We start from the raw sequence: 12,915 nt of genomic DNA, 5'->3' as shown, positions 1-12,915 counted from the left end.
GACGAAGCCCATTCAATAATAGACAGATGTGGGCAAAAGGTAGAGTAGGGAGGAGGAGCCCACATTGTACTGTTATTACCATACAGTATTAATACCATGTGTCAGTGTGGGCTACTGTAGACTTCTGTAGATTGCTACCATCTTGTGGTGTATTAAAATACCTCACTCTTATTGCAGGCCTTCTTTCTCAAAGAATTGTAGAGCCTGATGGAAGCAGAGCTGCCTGGAGGTGAGTCTGAGATTGCACTCTTCCTCCTCTTCAGCACCAAGGTTACTTTCTAAATGTAATCCGTTACATTTACTAATCCATCAAACTCATTTGGTTGGAGCTAGGAACACAATCATTTTGCTACACCCACAATAACATCTGTAAATATGTGTATATGACCAATAACATTTGATTTGGTGTGTCATCATAATGGTCTGATTTGAGGTCAGACTCGCTCCGGTGGAACAAACCTAAACGTGGCCTTTATTCAGTGCTGAATTGAATGTCATTGAAAAAAACTGAAAGGTGTCATAATGCATTTTTTTTTCTTGCAAACATGCTTTCTGAATTTAAAGTAGGCTAGAAGTAATCATCTTGTTTTTCAAAAGTATCTGTAATCGGATTACAATATTTTAGCTGATAATGTAACTGATTATACTTAACGTTTTTTTAATAATCCGATTAAAGTGCCTTCAGAAAGTATTCACACCTGTAACGGCAGCCTTCCTCCTCTTCGTCTGAAGAGGGATCGGACCAAGACGCAGCGTAGTTCGTGCTCAACATGATTTAATGAACGAATAACGTGAACACTTACAAATAACAAAATAACAAATGTGGCAAACCGAAACAGTCCTCTCTGGTGAAACGAACACAAAGACAGGAAACAACCACCCACAAAATCCCAACACAAAACAAGCCACCTAAATATGATTCCCAATCAGAGACAACACAAAACACCTGCCTCTGATTGAGAACCATATTAGGCCAAACATAGAAACAGACAAACTAGACACACAACATAGAATGCCCACCCAGCTCACGTCCTGACCAACACTAAAACGTCTCCCGGGTGGCGCAGTGGTCTAGGGCACTGCATCGCAGTGCTAGCTGCGCCACCAGAGTCTCTGGGTTCGCGCCCAGGCTGGGCTGGGTTCGCGCCCAGGCTCTGTCGCAGCCGGCCGCAACCGGGAGATCCGTGGGGCGACGCACAATTGGCATAGCGTCGTCCGGGTTAGGGAGGGTTTGGCCGGTAGGGAGGGTTTGGCCGGTAGGGATATCCTTGTCTCAGTATGTTAAAATGTATGCACTCTACTGTAAGTCGCTCTGGATAAGAGCGTCTGCTCTTGGCCGGTAGGGATATCCTTGTCTCAGTATGTAAAAATGTAATAAAATGTATGCACTCTACTGTAAGTCGCTCTGGATAAGAGCGTCTGCTAAATGACGTAAATGTAAAACAAGTAAAACATACAAGAACTATGGTCAGAACGTGACAACACCCCTTGACTTTTCACACATTTTGTTGCATTACAGCCAGAAATTTAAATGGATAAAATTGAGATTTTGTGTATCTGATCTACACACAATACCCCATAATGTCAAAGTGGAATTATGTTTTTAGAATATTTTTGAAAATAATAAAACATGAAAAGCTGAAATGAATAAAGGGGTTTAAATAAATATTCAACCCCTTTGTTATGGCACGTCTAAATAAATTCAGGATTAAAAATGTGCTTAACAAGTCACATAATAAGGTGCATGGACTCACTCTGTGTCCAATAATAGTATTTTCAATTATTTTTGAATGACTATCTCATCTCATTTCCCAAAATTTTAACTAGCTACCAAGCCACTTCAGGCTATCAATCAAGTTAGAGTAGCTTGTCTAACTATTTAGACAAAAACAAAAAGGTTGCTAGACTTCAAATCAAATCAAAGTTTACTTGTCACGTGCGCCGAATACAACAGGTGTAGGTAGACCTTACAGTGAAATGCTTACTTACAGGCTCTAACCAATAGTGCGAACAAAACGGTGTGTGTGTGTGTGTGTGTGTGTGTGTGTGTGTGTGTGTGTGTGTGTGTGTGTGTGTGTGTGTGTGTGTGTGTGTGTGTGTGTGTGTGTGTGTGTGTGTGTGTGTGTGTGTGTGTGTGTGTGTGTGTGTGTGTGTGTGAAGAAAGAAAGAAAACAACAGTAAAAAGACATTTGAAAATAAGAGTAGCAAGGCTATATACAGACACCGGTTAGTCAGGCTTATTGAGGTAGTATGTACATGTAGGTGTGGTTAAAGTGACTATGCATATATGATGAACAGAGAGTAGCAGTAGCTTAAAAAGAGGGGTTGGCAGGGGGGGGGGGGGGGGGGGCACACAATGCAAGTAGTCCAGGTAACCATTTGGTTACCTGTTCAGGAGTCTTATGGCTTGGGGGTAAAAACTGTTGAGAAGCCTTTTTGTCCTAGACTTGGCACTCCGGTACTGCTTGCCATGCGATAGTAGCGAGAACAGTCTATGACTGGGGTGGCTGGGGTCTTTGACAATTTTTCGGGCCTTCCTCTGGCACCGCCTGGTGTAAAGGTCCTGGATGGCAGGCAGCTTTGCCCCAGTGATGTACTGGGCCGTACGCACTACCCTCTGAAGTGTTGCGGTCGGAGGCCGAGCAATTGCCGTACCAGGCAGTGATGCAACCGGTCAGGATGCTCTCGATGTTGCAGCTGTAGAGCCTTTTGAGGATCTCAGGACCCATGCCAAATCTTTTTAGTTTCCTGAGGGGGAATAGGCTTTCAAAAAGAAAGGAGGACCAAGGCACTCTTCATATAATTAATTAAAATGCCTTTATTAGTATGGCATGTTCAATAGAAACAAAGTTGTTTAAAAACCGACGCGTTTCGGCTGCATGGCCTTCGTCAGGGAGTACAGAAAAAAGAGAATACAATGTCCTCTTTTGAAAGGCTTTTCCAATTAGCCCTAATTAGAAGAGGGAGTGGTTACCAAATTGGACACACCTAGTAAGCAATAATATACACATGAAAAGGTGAAATACTGTAGCTATGTTATCATGAGCATACAACTCCAAACTAGAAGCATCAGAACACCCAGAGAGGCAGTTCCAACCCTAACCATGACTGGGAGAAGTGTCCAGAACAAGAAAGCAATATATTCCACAGTAATGGGAATAGGCTTTGTCGTGCCCTCTTCACGACTTCCCCTAGAAATTACTAAATGTCATGAATAAGACTCACTTTCCTTTCAATCTTTTACCCAGATTTTTGCAGAGATGCAAAGAAGCATATTCAGCTTCTTTAAAAAAACAAACACCAGTCAGGAGGATACAGAGAGCTCAATACAGACCCTCCATCCTCATGTACTTCGTGCCCCCTATAAAATAATGGGTAAATGACACCCCGGAAGTGATGTTACAGCAGCTAATGCCACCCACCACCATTGCCGCGGGAAGTAGGGGTGCTGAGGGTGCTGCAGTACCCCCTGAAAAATCTGAATTAAAAAATGTATATGAATAAAAAATATATATATATTTTTTTAAATATAAGGTTTTTCACAAAAGTTTTGACTGGGCCTTTATTAGCGGACCGATATAGACTCTGTAGCGCAGCAAAAACTTTTTCCCCAGCATCTCCAAAAGGTAGTTGTAGAACTAAGAACAGTATCTTTCAGGATTCAATAGTTGGAGTTGTTGCCCTGCCCCTTTCTCTGAAATTGTCATTCTAATGGAGTCTAGAAAGAACAAAACCCTGCCCTCAAACATTTACATCAAAAGGTGTAAAGTTATTGGCAAAGATACAAAACATCCACATCAAATTAAATATTTTTCTTGATCAAATAACATAAAAAACAAGCTCTTTTTGTGCAGTATTTATTTACCATCCTTACAAACCACATAAATGTACATTACTGTAATGTACATAGGCTGGTCATCTAGGTTTGTACCTGTAGACTTTCCATCGCCATTAATGAATACAAAGCACAGTAGAGTAATTGAGTACATTGAGACATCAAGTGGTTTGTGATGATGTGATGTGATGATGTACTGTAGCTCAGTTGGTAGAGCATGGTGCTTGCAATGCTAGGGTTGCGCGTTCGATTCCCACAGGGGCTAGTACAAAAAATATGAAAATGTATGCACTCACTACTGTAAGTTGCTCTGGATAACAGCGTCTATTACAATGGAAAAGGAATGAATAGACCAATACAGTTTTCACATAGAAATAAGTTGCATTTCCAAGGTATTTCAAGAAACTGGAAAACATATATCAAGCAAGTATTTTTATATTCCGCAAGTATTATGAGATTAACTGTTTTGTACAGATAATTATTAGACGCAAGTTACAAATGCTGGTAAACACTCAAATACATTGGGCCTTTACTATAGTCCTGTATTAGCAGACCAATATAAACATCTTCAGCGCGGGCAAATATTTTTTATGCATCCCCCCTTCTCCAAATTGCAGCACCCCCACCCCAAACTACTTCCTGTGGCTATGCACACCACCCACCCGTCTGTAAACCACACAGTTGCTCTGGATGACCACTCTGTAAGGCACATCTACTGCCCATTGTGAAAATGGGACACCCTGTGTTCATATCTGTCACTCCAGATTCCATTACATGCATCTCTGTGGGTCACTCTTGAGTGAGATGACTAAGAGACTGATCTCTCAGAGATGGGAGGAAAGATTGTTCCCCATTTACTGTAAAGGAACTTTCATCATTCAGTAAACTTCAACTGAATTCCCTCATTACCTCAGAGGGTTTCCTGAATAGTTGTGACCTTAGTGTCAGGATGGACGAGTGATGTCCATAGTTGGTCATGTGTCCTTGTGACTGTGTCCAGTGAGGAACTTGATAATTTAACTGGTACATAAAGTGCATCGTCTACTACCACAGCAACTTCATAGAAGTTGTCCCTAACTGCTAGTCCAGGGTCATGCAGATTATATTTCTTTATGGTTAAGGTTAGGATTTGAGTAATTTGATCCTAAATCTGTGGTCTACCTCAGGCTGGTCTTTCCACTGAACTGTCTGAAGTTGTCCTCTCTGTCCCTGCATGCTAACAGTCTGGTATTCACAGCGGATTTTGAAAAGGTCTTTGATAAAGTAAGACTTCGGTGACTCTCTTATAAAATGGGTAAAAGTAATGTTAAGCAACCCCAGGTGTAAAATAGTAAATAACGGCTACTTCTCAGAGAGTTTTGAATTGTCAAGCGGAGTGTAACTAGTGCGCTGAGAGTCGGGAAGGAAGTTCAGGGAGTGAGTGTTTTAATAAATAAATGAAACAATAAACACGTAACACAAACAATGCACCGACATGAAAACAGAGACAATAACACCTGAGGAAAGAACCAAGGGGAGTGACAGATATAGGGAAGATGATCAAGGAGGTGATGGAGTCCAGGTGGGTGTCATGAGGTGCAGCTGCGCGAGACGATGGTGAAAGGTGTGCGAGATAATCAGCAGCCTGATGACCTAGAGGCCGGAGAGGGAGTATACGTGACAAGGAGTTAAACAAGGGTGTCCGATGTCACCGTATCTATTCATTATGGCCATTGAAATGCTAGCTATTAAAATCAGATCAAATAACAACATTAGAGGATTAGAAATCCAAGGCTTAAAAACAAAGGTGACCATGTATGCCGATAACTCAAGTTTCATATTAAATCCGCAAGCTAGATCCCTGCAATGTCTCATTGAAGATCCAGATCACTTTTCTGGACTCTTTGGACTAAAACCTAATTATGATAAGTGTACAGTATTATGTATTGGATCTTTAAAAAATACAACTTTTACATTACCCTGCAGTTTACCTATATAATGGGCCGACGGTGAAGTAGACATACTTGGTATTCATATCACAAAATATATAAATGAGCTCTCCACAATTAATTTAAATAGAAAACTAGAAGAAATAGACAAGATCCTTCAACCTGTCTATTTATGGAAAAATTGCACTGAGGAACTCCTTAGTCATATCTCAGTTTACTCATTTACTTATGGCGCTGCCTACTCCTGATGATTCGTTTTTCAATTCATATGAGCAAAAAATATTTCACTTTTGCTGGGATGCTAAACTGGACATGATAAACCATGCCTATCTATATAATGAATATGAACTCGGTGGGTTGAGATTATTAAATATAAAAGCACTAAACCTCTCTCTAAAAGCTTCACTTATACAAAAGTTTTACTTGAATCCTAAATGGTTCTCAAGTAGATTACTAAGAAAAGATCATCCATTGTTTAAAAATGGCTTTTTTTCCTTTGTGCAGATTGCCATGTCTCATTTTCAATTAATTTAAAAGTTTTGTTGTCCTTGATGTCTTTTGTTTTTTGCATTGTTGTTTTCTGTTTTCCTTTGTCTTTCTCTTTTTTTGGTTTTTGGGGGGTTGGGGTCTTTGGTGGGGAATGGATTTATTTTATTTTATAACTTTTTTTTTCGGATGGGGGGGCTGTGGAGGTGAGGTCTCGGATGGTTGAGGAGCAGCTCTCTGGGAACTGTGGGGTGGGGGAGTTCCTGGAAGGCTGGTGGCCTGGAGGTTAAGTGCTTGGGCCAGTGGCTGATTGGTCGCTGATTCGGGTCCCCATTTTTGACCTTGTGGGAGATCTGTCAACGTGCCCTTGAGCAGGGCATTGACCCTGGTTGCTTCCATGGGTCGCTCTGGATGGGAGTCTGTTAGATGACTGAATGTAATGTAAATGTTGAGCGGCTTTACTGCAAGAAGTAGATTGTATGTTTTAATATTCAATAAAAAAAATATCCATTTAAGATAGACCTCAACCTTACACATGAATGGTCAGTAAGAGGAAGCAAATTTGGCCTGTGGATATGGACCAAGGGATGACCTGCAGACTCACAGGGATGTTATCAGGACCCCTAGACAGGCTAGGGCAATTCTGCCTGATTATAAAAGAGGAAAGACTGGGACAGGAGTGCGTGTCAGGTTGTTTCCTGACCAGGATGTAAGGTGTGATCTGTGTGCTCTGTTTCAGTCATCAGTCTGGTTGGCCAGAGGAGAGGGGTCACCTCCTCCTTTCCCAGTCCCTTCTCCCCACCTCCTCCCTCCTCCTTTCCCCTTCCTTCTTCTACCAACAGAGAATACCTGGAATGTTTTATTGACAAGTAATGAAGTTGTATTCTTAGATCACTTATAATGCAATATACAATACCGGCCAAAAGTTATACATTGTAGAATAATATTGAAGACATCAAAACTATGAAATAACACATATGGAATCATGTAGTAACCAAAAAAGTGTTAAACAAATCAAATTTTGATATTATCCAGCCCTTATATATGAGATTCTTCAAATAGCCACCCTTTGCCTTGATGACAGCTTTGCACACTCTTGGCATTCTCTCAACCAACTTCATGATGTAGTCACCTGGAATGCATTTAAATTAACAGGTGTGCCTCCTTAAAAGTTAATTTGTGGAATTTCTTTCCTTCTTAATGCGTTTGAGCCAATCAGTTGTGTTGTGACAAGGTAGGAGGGTTATACAGAAGATAGCCCTACTTGGTAAAAGACCAAGTCCATATTATGGCAAGAACAGCTCAAATAAGCAAAGAGAAACTTTGAAAGTTTCTTCAAGTGCAGTCGCAAAAACCATCAAGCTGTCTCTCATTAGGAACGCCACAGGAAAGGAAGACCCAGAGTTACCTCTGCTGCAGAGGATAAGTTCATTAGAGTTACAAGCCTCAGAAAATGCAGCCCAAATAAATGCTTCAGAGTTCAAGTAACAGACACATCTCAACATCAACTGTTCACAGGAGACTGCGTGAATCAGGTCTTCATGGTTGAATTGCTGCAAAGAAACCACTACTAAAGGACACCAATAATAAGAAGAGACTTGCTTGGGCCAAGAAACACGAGCAATGGACTTTAGACCAGTGGAAATCTGTCCTTTGGTCTGGAGTCCAAATTCGAGATTTTGGGTTCCAACCGCCGTGTCTTTGTGAGATGCAGTGTGGGTGAATGGATGATCTCTGCATGTGTTTTTCCCACCGTAAAGCATGGAGGAGGTAGTGTTATGGTGTGGGGGTGCTTTGCTGGTGACTCTGTCTGTGATTTATTTAGAATTCAAGGCACACTTAATCAGCATGGCTACCACAGCATTATGCAGGGATATGCCATCCCATCTGTTTTGGGCTTAGCGGGACTATCATTTGTTTTTCAACAGGACAATGACCCAACAAACCTCTAGATTGTGTAAGGGCTATTTGAACAAGAAAGAGAATGATGGAGTGCTGCATCAGATGAACTGGCCTACCAAATTAAGATGGGTTGGGATGAGTCGGCCCGCAGAGTGAAGGAAAAGCAGCCAACAAGTGCTCAGCATATGTGGGAACTCCTTCAAGACTGTTGGGAAAGCATTCTAGGTGAAGCTGGTTGAAAGAATGCCAAGATTGTGCAAAGCTGTTATCAAGGCAAAGGGTGGCTATTTGAAGAATCTCATATATAAAATATATTTTGATTTGTTTAACGCTTTTTTGGTTACTACATGAATCCATATGTGTTATTTCATAGTTTTGATGTCTTCACTATTATTCTACAATGTAGAAAATAGTGAAAATAATGAAAAACCCTTGAAGGAGTCAGTGTCCAAACTTTTGACCGGTAATGTACCTCAACAGCTCCTCAGCAGTGACAACATGTCAAGTACTTCATAATGTACACAATATCATTAGAACTAAGGCACATTTGTATCTGACATAGCAAGCTGGCTGTATAGCTGTACTATGTGGGATCTCTGACCCATCATCATAGAGACAGACAGTTTGGTTCATCCATCTCTCTCCAGCCCCCCTCAGGGGTCATAGGTCAGGGTGTGTGCACAAGGTCACCGGGCTCTGATTGAACCAGGAAATGGCTAATTGCAGAGGAAAGGAGATTTCCTGAGCTGCTAGCATTAGCAGCCAAACCCTGCCTGGGCCGGACTGAATGACAAGGAGGAAGCACTTTATGACTCCCATTAAAGCAAACGGGAGTGTGTGTGTGTGCGTGCGTGAAACGGGAGTGTGTGTGTGTGCGTGCGTGAAACGGGAGTGTGTGTGTGTGTGTGCGTGCGTGCGTGTGAGTGAGCGTGCAAGGGTGAGTTCGCGAGGGAATTGGAGTCAAGGTTAACATGGGATATGATTAGTTTTCTTTCCCACCAGTTCAGGAGGACTAGTTGAAATAACATGGAGTGAGAAGGGACAGTCTGTCCAATCACAGGGCCCCGATAGCCTGATCACTAATGTAATCAGACAGCTGCAGACAGTTTTGTTATTGGACCACCATAGCATTGTATGTGGACAGTGTTTCCAGTTTTCCCATCCTAGTCCTTAGGAACCTCCAGTTGTTGGACATAATCACCAGGTTTCGACGGGTGAATAGAACACCTGGTAATAACTGATTCAACTAGTCCACTGAGCATCAAGCTGCTTCTCTCACTGGCCTAGTGTTGGTATCAACTAGTCCACTGAGCATCAAGCTGCTTCTCTCACTGGCCTAGTGTTGGTATCAACTAGTCCACTGAGCATCAAGCTGCTTCTCTCACTGGCCTAGTGTTGGTATCAACTAGTCCACTGAGCATCAAGCTGCTTCTCTCACTGGCCTAGTGTTGGTATCAACTAGTCCACTGAGCATCAAGCTGCTTCTCTCACTGGCCTAGTGTTGGTATCAACTAGTCCACTGAGCATCAAGCTGCTTCTCTCACTGGCCTAGTGTTGGTATCAACTAGTCCACTGAGTATCAAGCTGCTTCTCTCACTGGCCTAGTGTTGGTATCAACTAGTCCACTGAGCATCAAGCTGCGTCTCTCACAGGCCTAGTGTTGATATCAACTAATCCACTGAGCATCAAGCTGCTTCTCTCACTGGCCTAGTGTTGGTATCAACTAGTCCACTGAGCATCAAGCTGCTTCTCTCACAGGCCTAGTGTTGGTATCTACTAGTCCACTGAGCATCAAGCTGCGTCTATCACAGGCCTAGTGTTGGTATCAACTAGTCCACTGAGCATCAAGCTGCTCCTCTCACTGGCCTAGTGTTGGTATCAACTAGTCCACTGAGCATCAAGCTGCTTCTCTCACTGGCCTAGTGTTGGTATCAACTAGTCCACTGAGCATCAAGCTGTTTCTCTCACTGGCCTAGTGTTGGTGTCAACTAGTCCACTGAGCATCAAGCTGCTTCTCTCACTGGCCTAGTGTTGGTATCAACTAGTCCACTGAGCATCAAGCTGCTTCTCTCACTGGCCTAGTGTTGGTATCAACTAGTCCACTGAGCATCAAGCTGCTTCTCTCACTGGCCTAGTGTTGGTATCAACTAGTCCACTGAGCATCAAGCTGCTTCTCTCACTGGCCTAGTGTTGGTATCAACTAGTCCACTGAGCATCAAGCTGCTTCTCTCACTGGCCTAGTGTTGGTATCAACTAGTCCACTGAGTATCAAGCTGCTTCTCTCACTGGCCTAGTGTTGGTATCAACTAGTCCACTGAGCATCAAGCTGCGTCTCTCACAGGCCTAGTGTTGATATCAACTAATCCACTGAGCATCAAGCTGCTTCTCTCACTGGCCTAGTGTTGGTATCAACTAGTCCACTGAGCATCAAGCTGCTTCTCTCACAGGCCTAGTGTTGGTATCAACTAGTCCACTGAGCATCAAGCTGCTTCTCTCACAGGCCTAGTGTTGGTATCTACTAGTCCACTGAGCATCAAGCTGCGTCTCTCACAGGCCTAGTGTTGGTATCAACTAGTCCACTGAGCATCAAGCTGCTTCTCTCACTGGCCTAGTGTTGGTATCAACTAGTCCACTGAGCATCAAGCTGCTTCTCTCACAGGCCTAGTGTTGGTATCTACTAGTCCACTGAGCATCAAGCTGCGTCTCTCACAGGCCTAGTGTTGGTATCAACTAGTCCACTGAGCATCAAGCTGCTTCTCTCACTGGCCTAGTGTTGGTATCAACTAGTCCACTGAGCATCAAGCTGCTTCTCTCACTGGCCTAGTGTTGGTATCAACTAGTCCACTGAGCATCAAGCTGCTTCTCTCACTGGCCTAGTGTTGGTATCAACTAGTCCACTGAGCATCAAGCTGCTTCTCTCACAGGCCTAGTGTTGGTATCAACTAGTCCACTGAGCATCAAGCTGCTTCTCTCACTGGCCTAGTGTTGGTATCAACTAGTCCACTGAGCATCAAGCTGCTTCTCTCACAGGCCTAGTGTTGGTATCAACTAGTCCACTGAGCATCAAGCTGCTTCTCTCACTGGCCTAGTGTTGGTATCAACTAGTCCACTGAGCATTAAGCTGCTTCTCTCACTGGCCTAGTGTTGGTATCAACTAGTCCACTGAGCATCAAGCTGCTTCTCTCACTGGCCTAGTGTTGGTATCAACTAGTCCACTGAGCATCAAGCTGCTTCTCTCACTGGCCTAGTGTTGGTATCAACTAGTCCACTGAGCATCAAGCTGCTTCTCTCACTGGCCTAGTGTTGGTATCAACTAGTCCACTGAGCATCAAGCTGCTTCTCTCACTGGCCTAGTGTTGGTATCAACTAGTCCACTGAGCATCAAGCTGCTTCTCTCACTGGCCTAGTGTTGGTATCAACTAGTCCACTGAGCATCAAGCTGCTTCTCTCACTGGCCTAGTGTTGGTATCAACTAGTCCACTGAGCATCAAGCTGCTTCTCTCACTGCCCTAGTGCTGGTATCAACTAGTCCACTGAGCATCAAGCTGCTTCTCTCACTGGCCTAGTGTTGGTATCAACTAGTCCACTGAGCATCAAGCTGCTTCTCTCACTGGCCTAGTGTTGGTATCAACTAGTCCACTGAGCATCAAGCTGCTTCTCTCACTGGCCTAGTGTTGGTATCAACTAGTCCACTGAGCATCAAGCTGCTTCTCTCACTGGCCTAGTGTTGGTATCAACTAGTCCACTGAGCATCAAGCTGCTTCTCTCACTGGCCTAGTGTTGGTATCAACTAGTCCACTGAGCATCAAGCTGCTTCTCACACTGGCCTAGTGTTGGTATCTGACACGTGCAACACCTAGGGGTTGAGGATCAAGTTGGGAAACTGTAGACACAACTTGAACAGTGTAGTCTGGGTTCTCTGTCTGTCTGTTTTGAGTCAGTGTTCTGGGGCTTTGTGAGTCCAGAGTCCAGAGCTCTGGGGTCTACGTAGACAGACCAGGGTTACACAGCATGTCTTCCTGTAGAGGGTGGAACTTCCGATCAATCAGCAGCAGGGTTGTTTCTAGTGGGGTTAAGTATGCAAGCTCACTCTACACGAAATTGTACTAAATCTTCCCATCCATCCATTTTGTGCAGAGAGTGTGTAGTGAAGGGCCCTAGCTAGAGAAGTAAGATGAGTAGAAATTCTACTCATGCTTCAACACTGAGCGGGATAAAAGCATGTAATTTTAATCAAACTCATTGTGCTTATATCTTGCAGCCTTCTGGGCTCTGAAACAGCATGCTATTATCCAGCCCTATCTCTAGTCCTTGGCACTAGAGTGGCAGGAACAGACTGGCACGGCTGGGTACAAAAGAGAGAGAGGAGGAGAGGGAAAGAAAGAGAAAGAGAAAGCGAGAGAGAGAGAGGGAGGAGGGGGGCACCCAGGGACCGCCCTGTCTCAGCATAGGAGCGCACCAACACCCTTCCACCCCACCCTCTCCCTCCGTTTATCTGGCCCCGTGGGACCGGGACCCACCACAGTCTCTTTGACCTCTTAGCTCTCTGCTCTCCCAGGCAGAACACAATGGGTCGACAGGGAGGAGACAAGTAGCATGAGACCTGGAGAGACCAGACCAGCCAATATCCCACACTAGCCACTGTGTCAAGACGCACTTCAAGAAGTAGGTATGTTGCTTTATCTTACTTTTGGAAATCTTTTGAAAATATGTTTTACAAAGGACTTTAGTTGTAAAAATAACCATATGATTTAATTTTTTACA

General features: G+C 43.6%; 1 protein-coding gene across 2 annotated transcripts in view; it reads left to right on the top strand.

The window, feature by feature from the left end:
• The first annotated feature begins 12,659 nt into the window (after positions 1–12,659).
• Positions 12,660–12,915, top strand: part of LOC139584370 (receptor-type tyrosine-protein phosphatase beta-like) — a 54,357-nt gene continuing 54,101 nt past the window's right edge. For both annotated transcript variants that reach the window (XM_071416107.1, XM_071416106.1), the window contains exon 1: positions 12,660–12,820. The gene's annotated coding sequence lies outside the window, so the exon portion shown is untranslated. The remainder of the gene's footprint in view (positions 12,821–12,915) is intronic.

The sequence above is a fragment of the Salvelinus alpinus genome, chromosome 9, assembly GCF_045679555.1.
Source record: "Salvelinus alpinus chromosome 9, SLU_Salpinus.1, whole genome shotgun sequence".
NCBI classification, from domain to species: Eukaryota; Metazoa; Chordata; class Actinopteri; order Salmoniformes; family Salmonidae; genus Salvelinus; species Salvelinus alpinus.
This window is presented reverse-complemented; position numbering and strand designations above follow the sequence as displayed.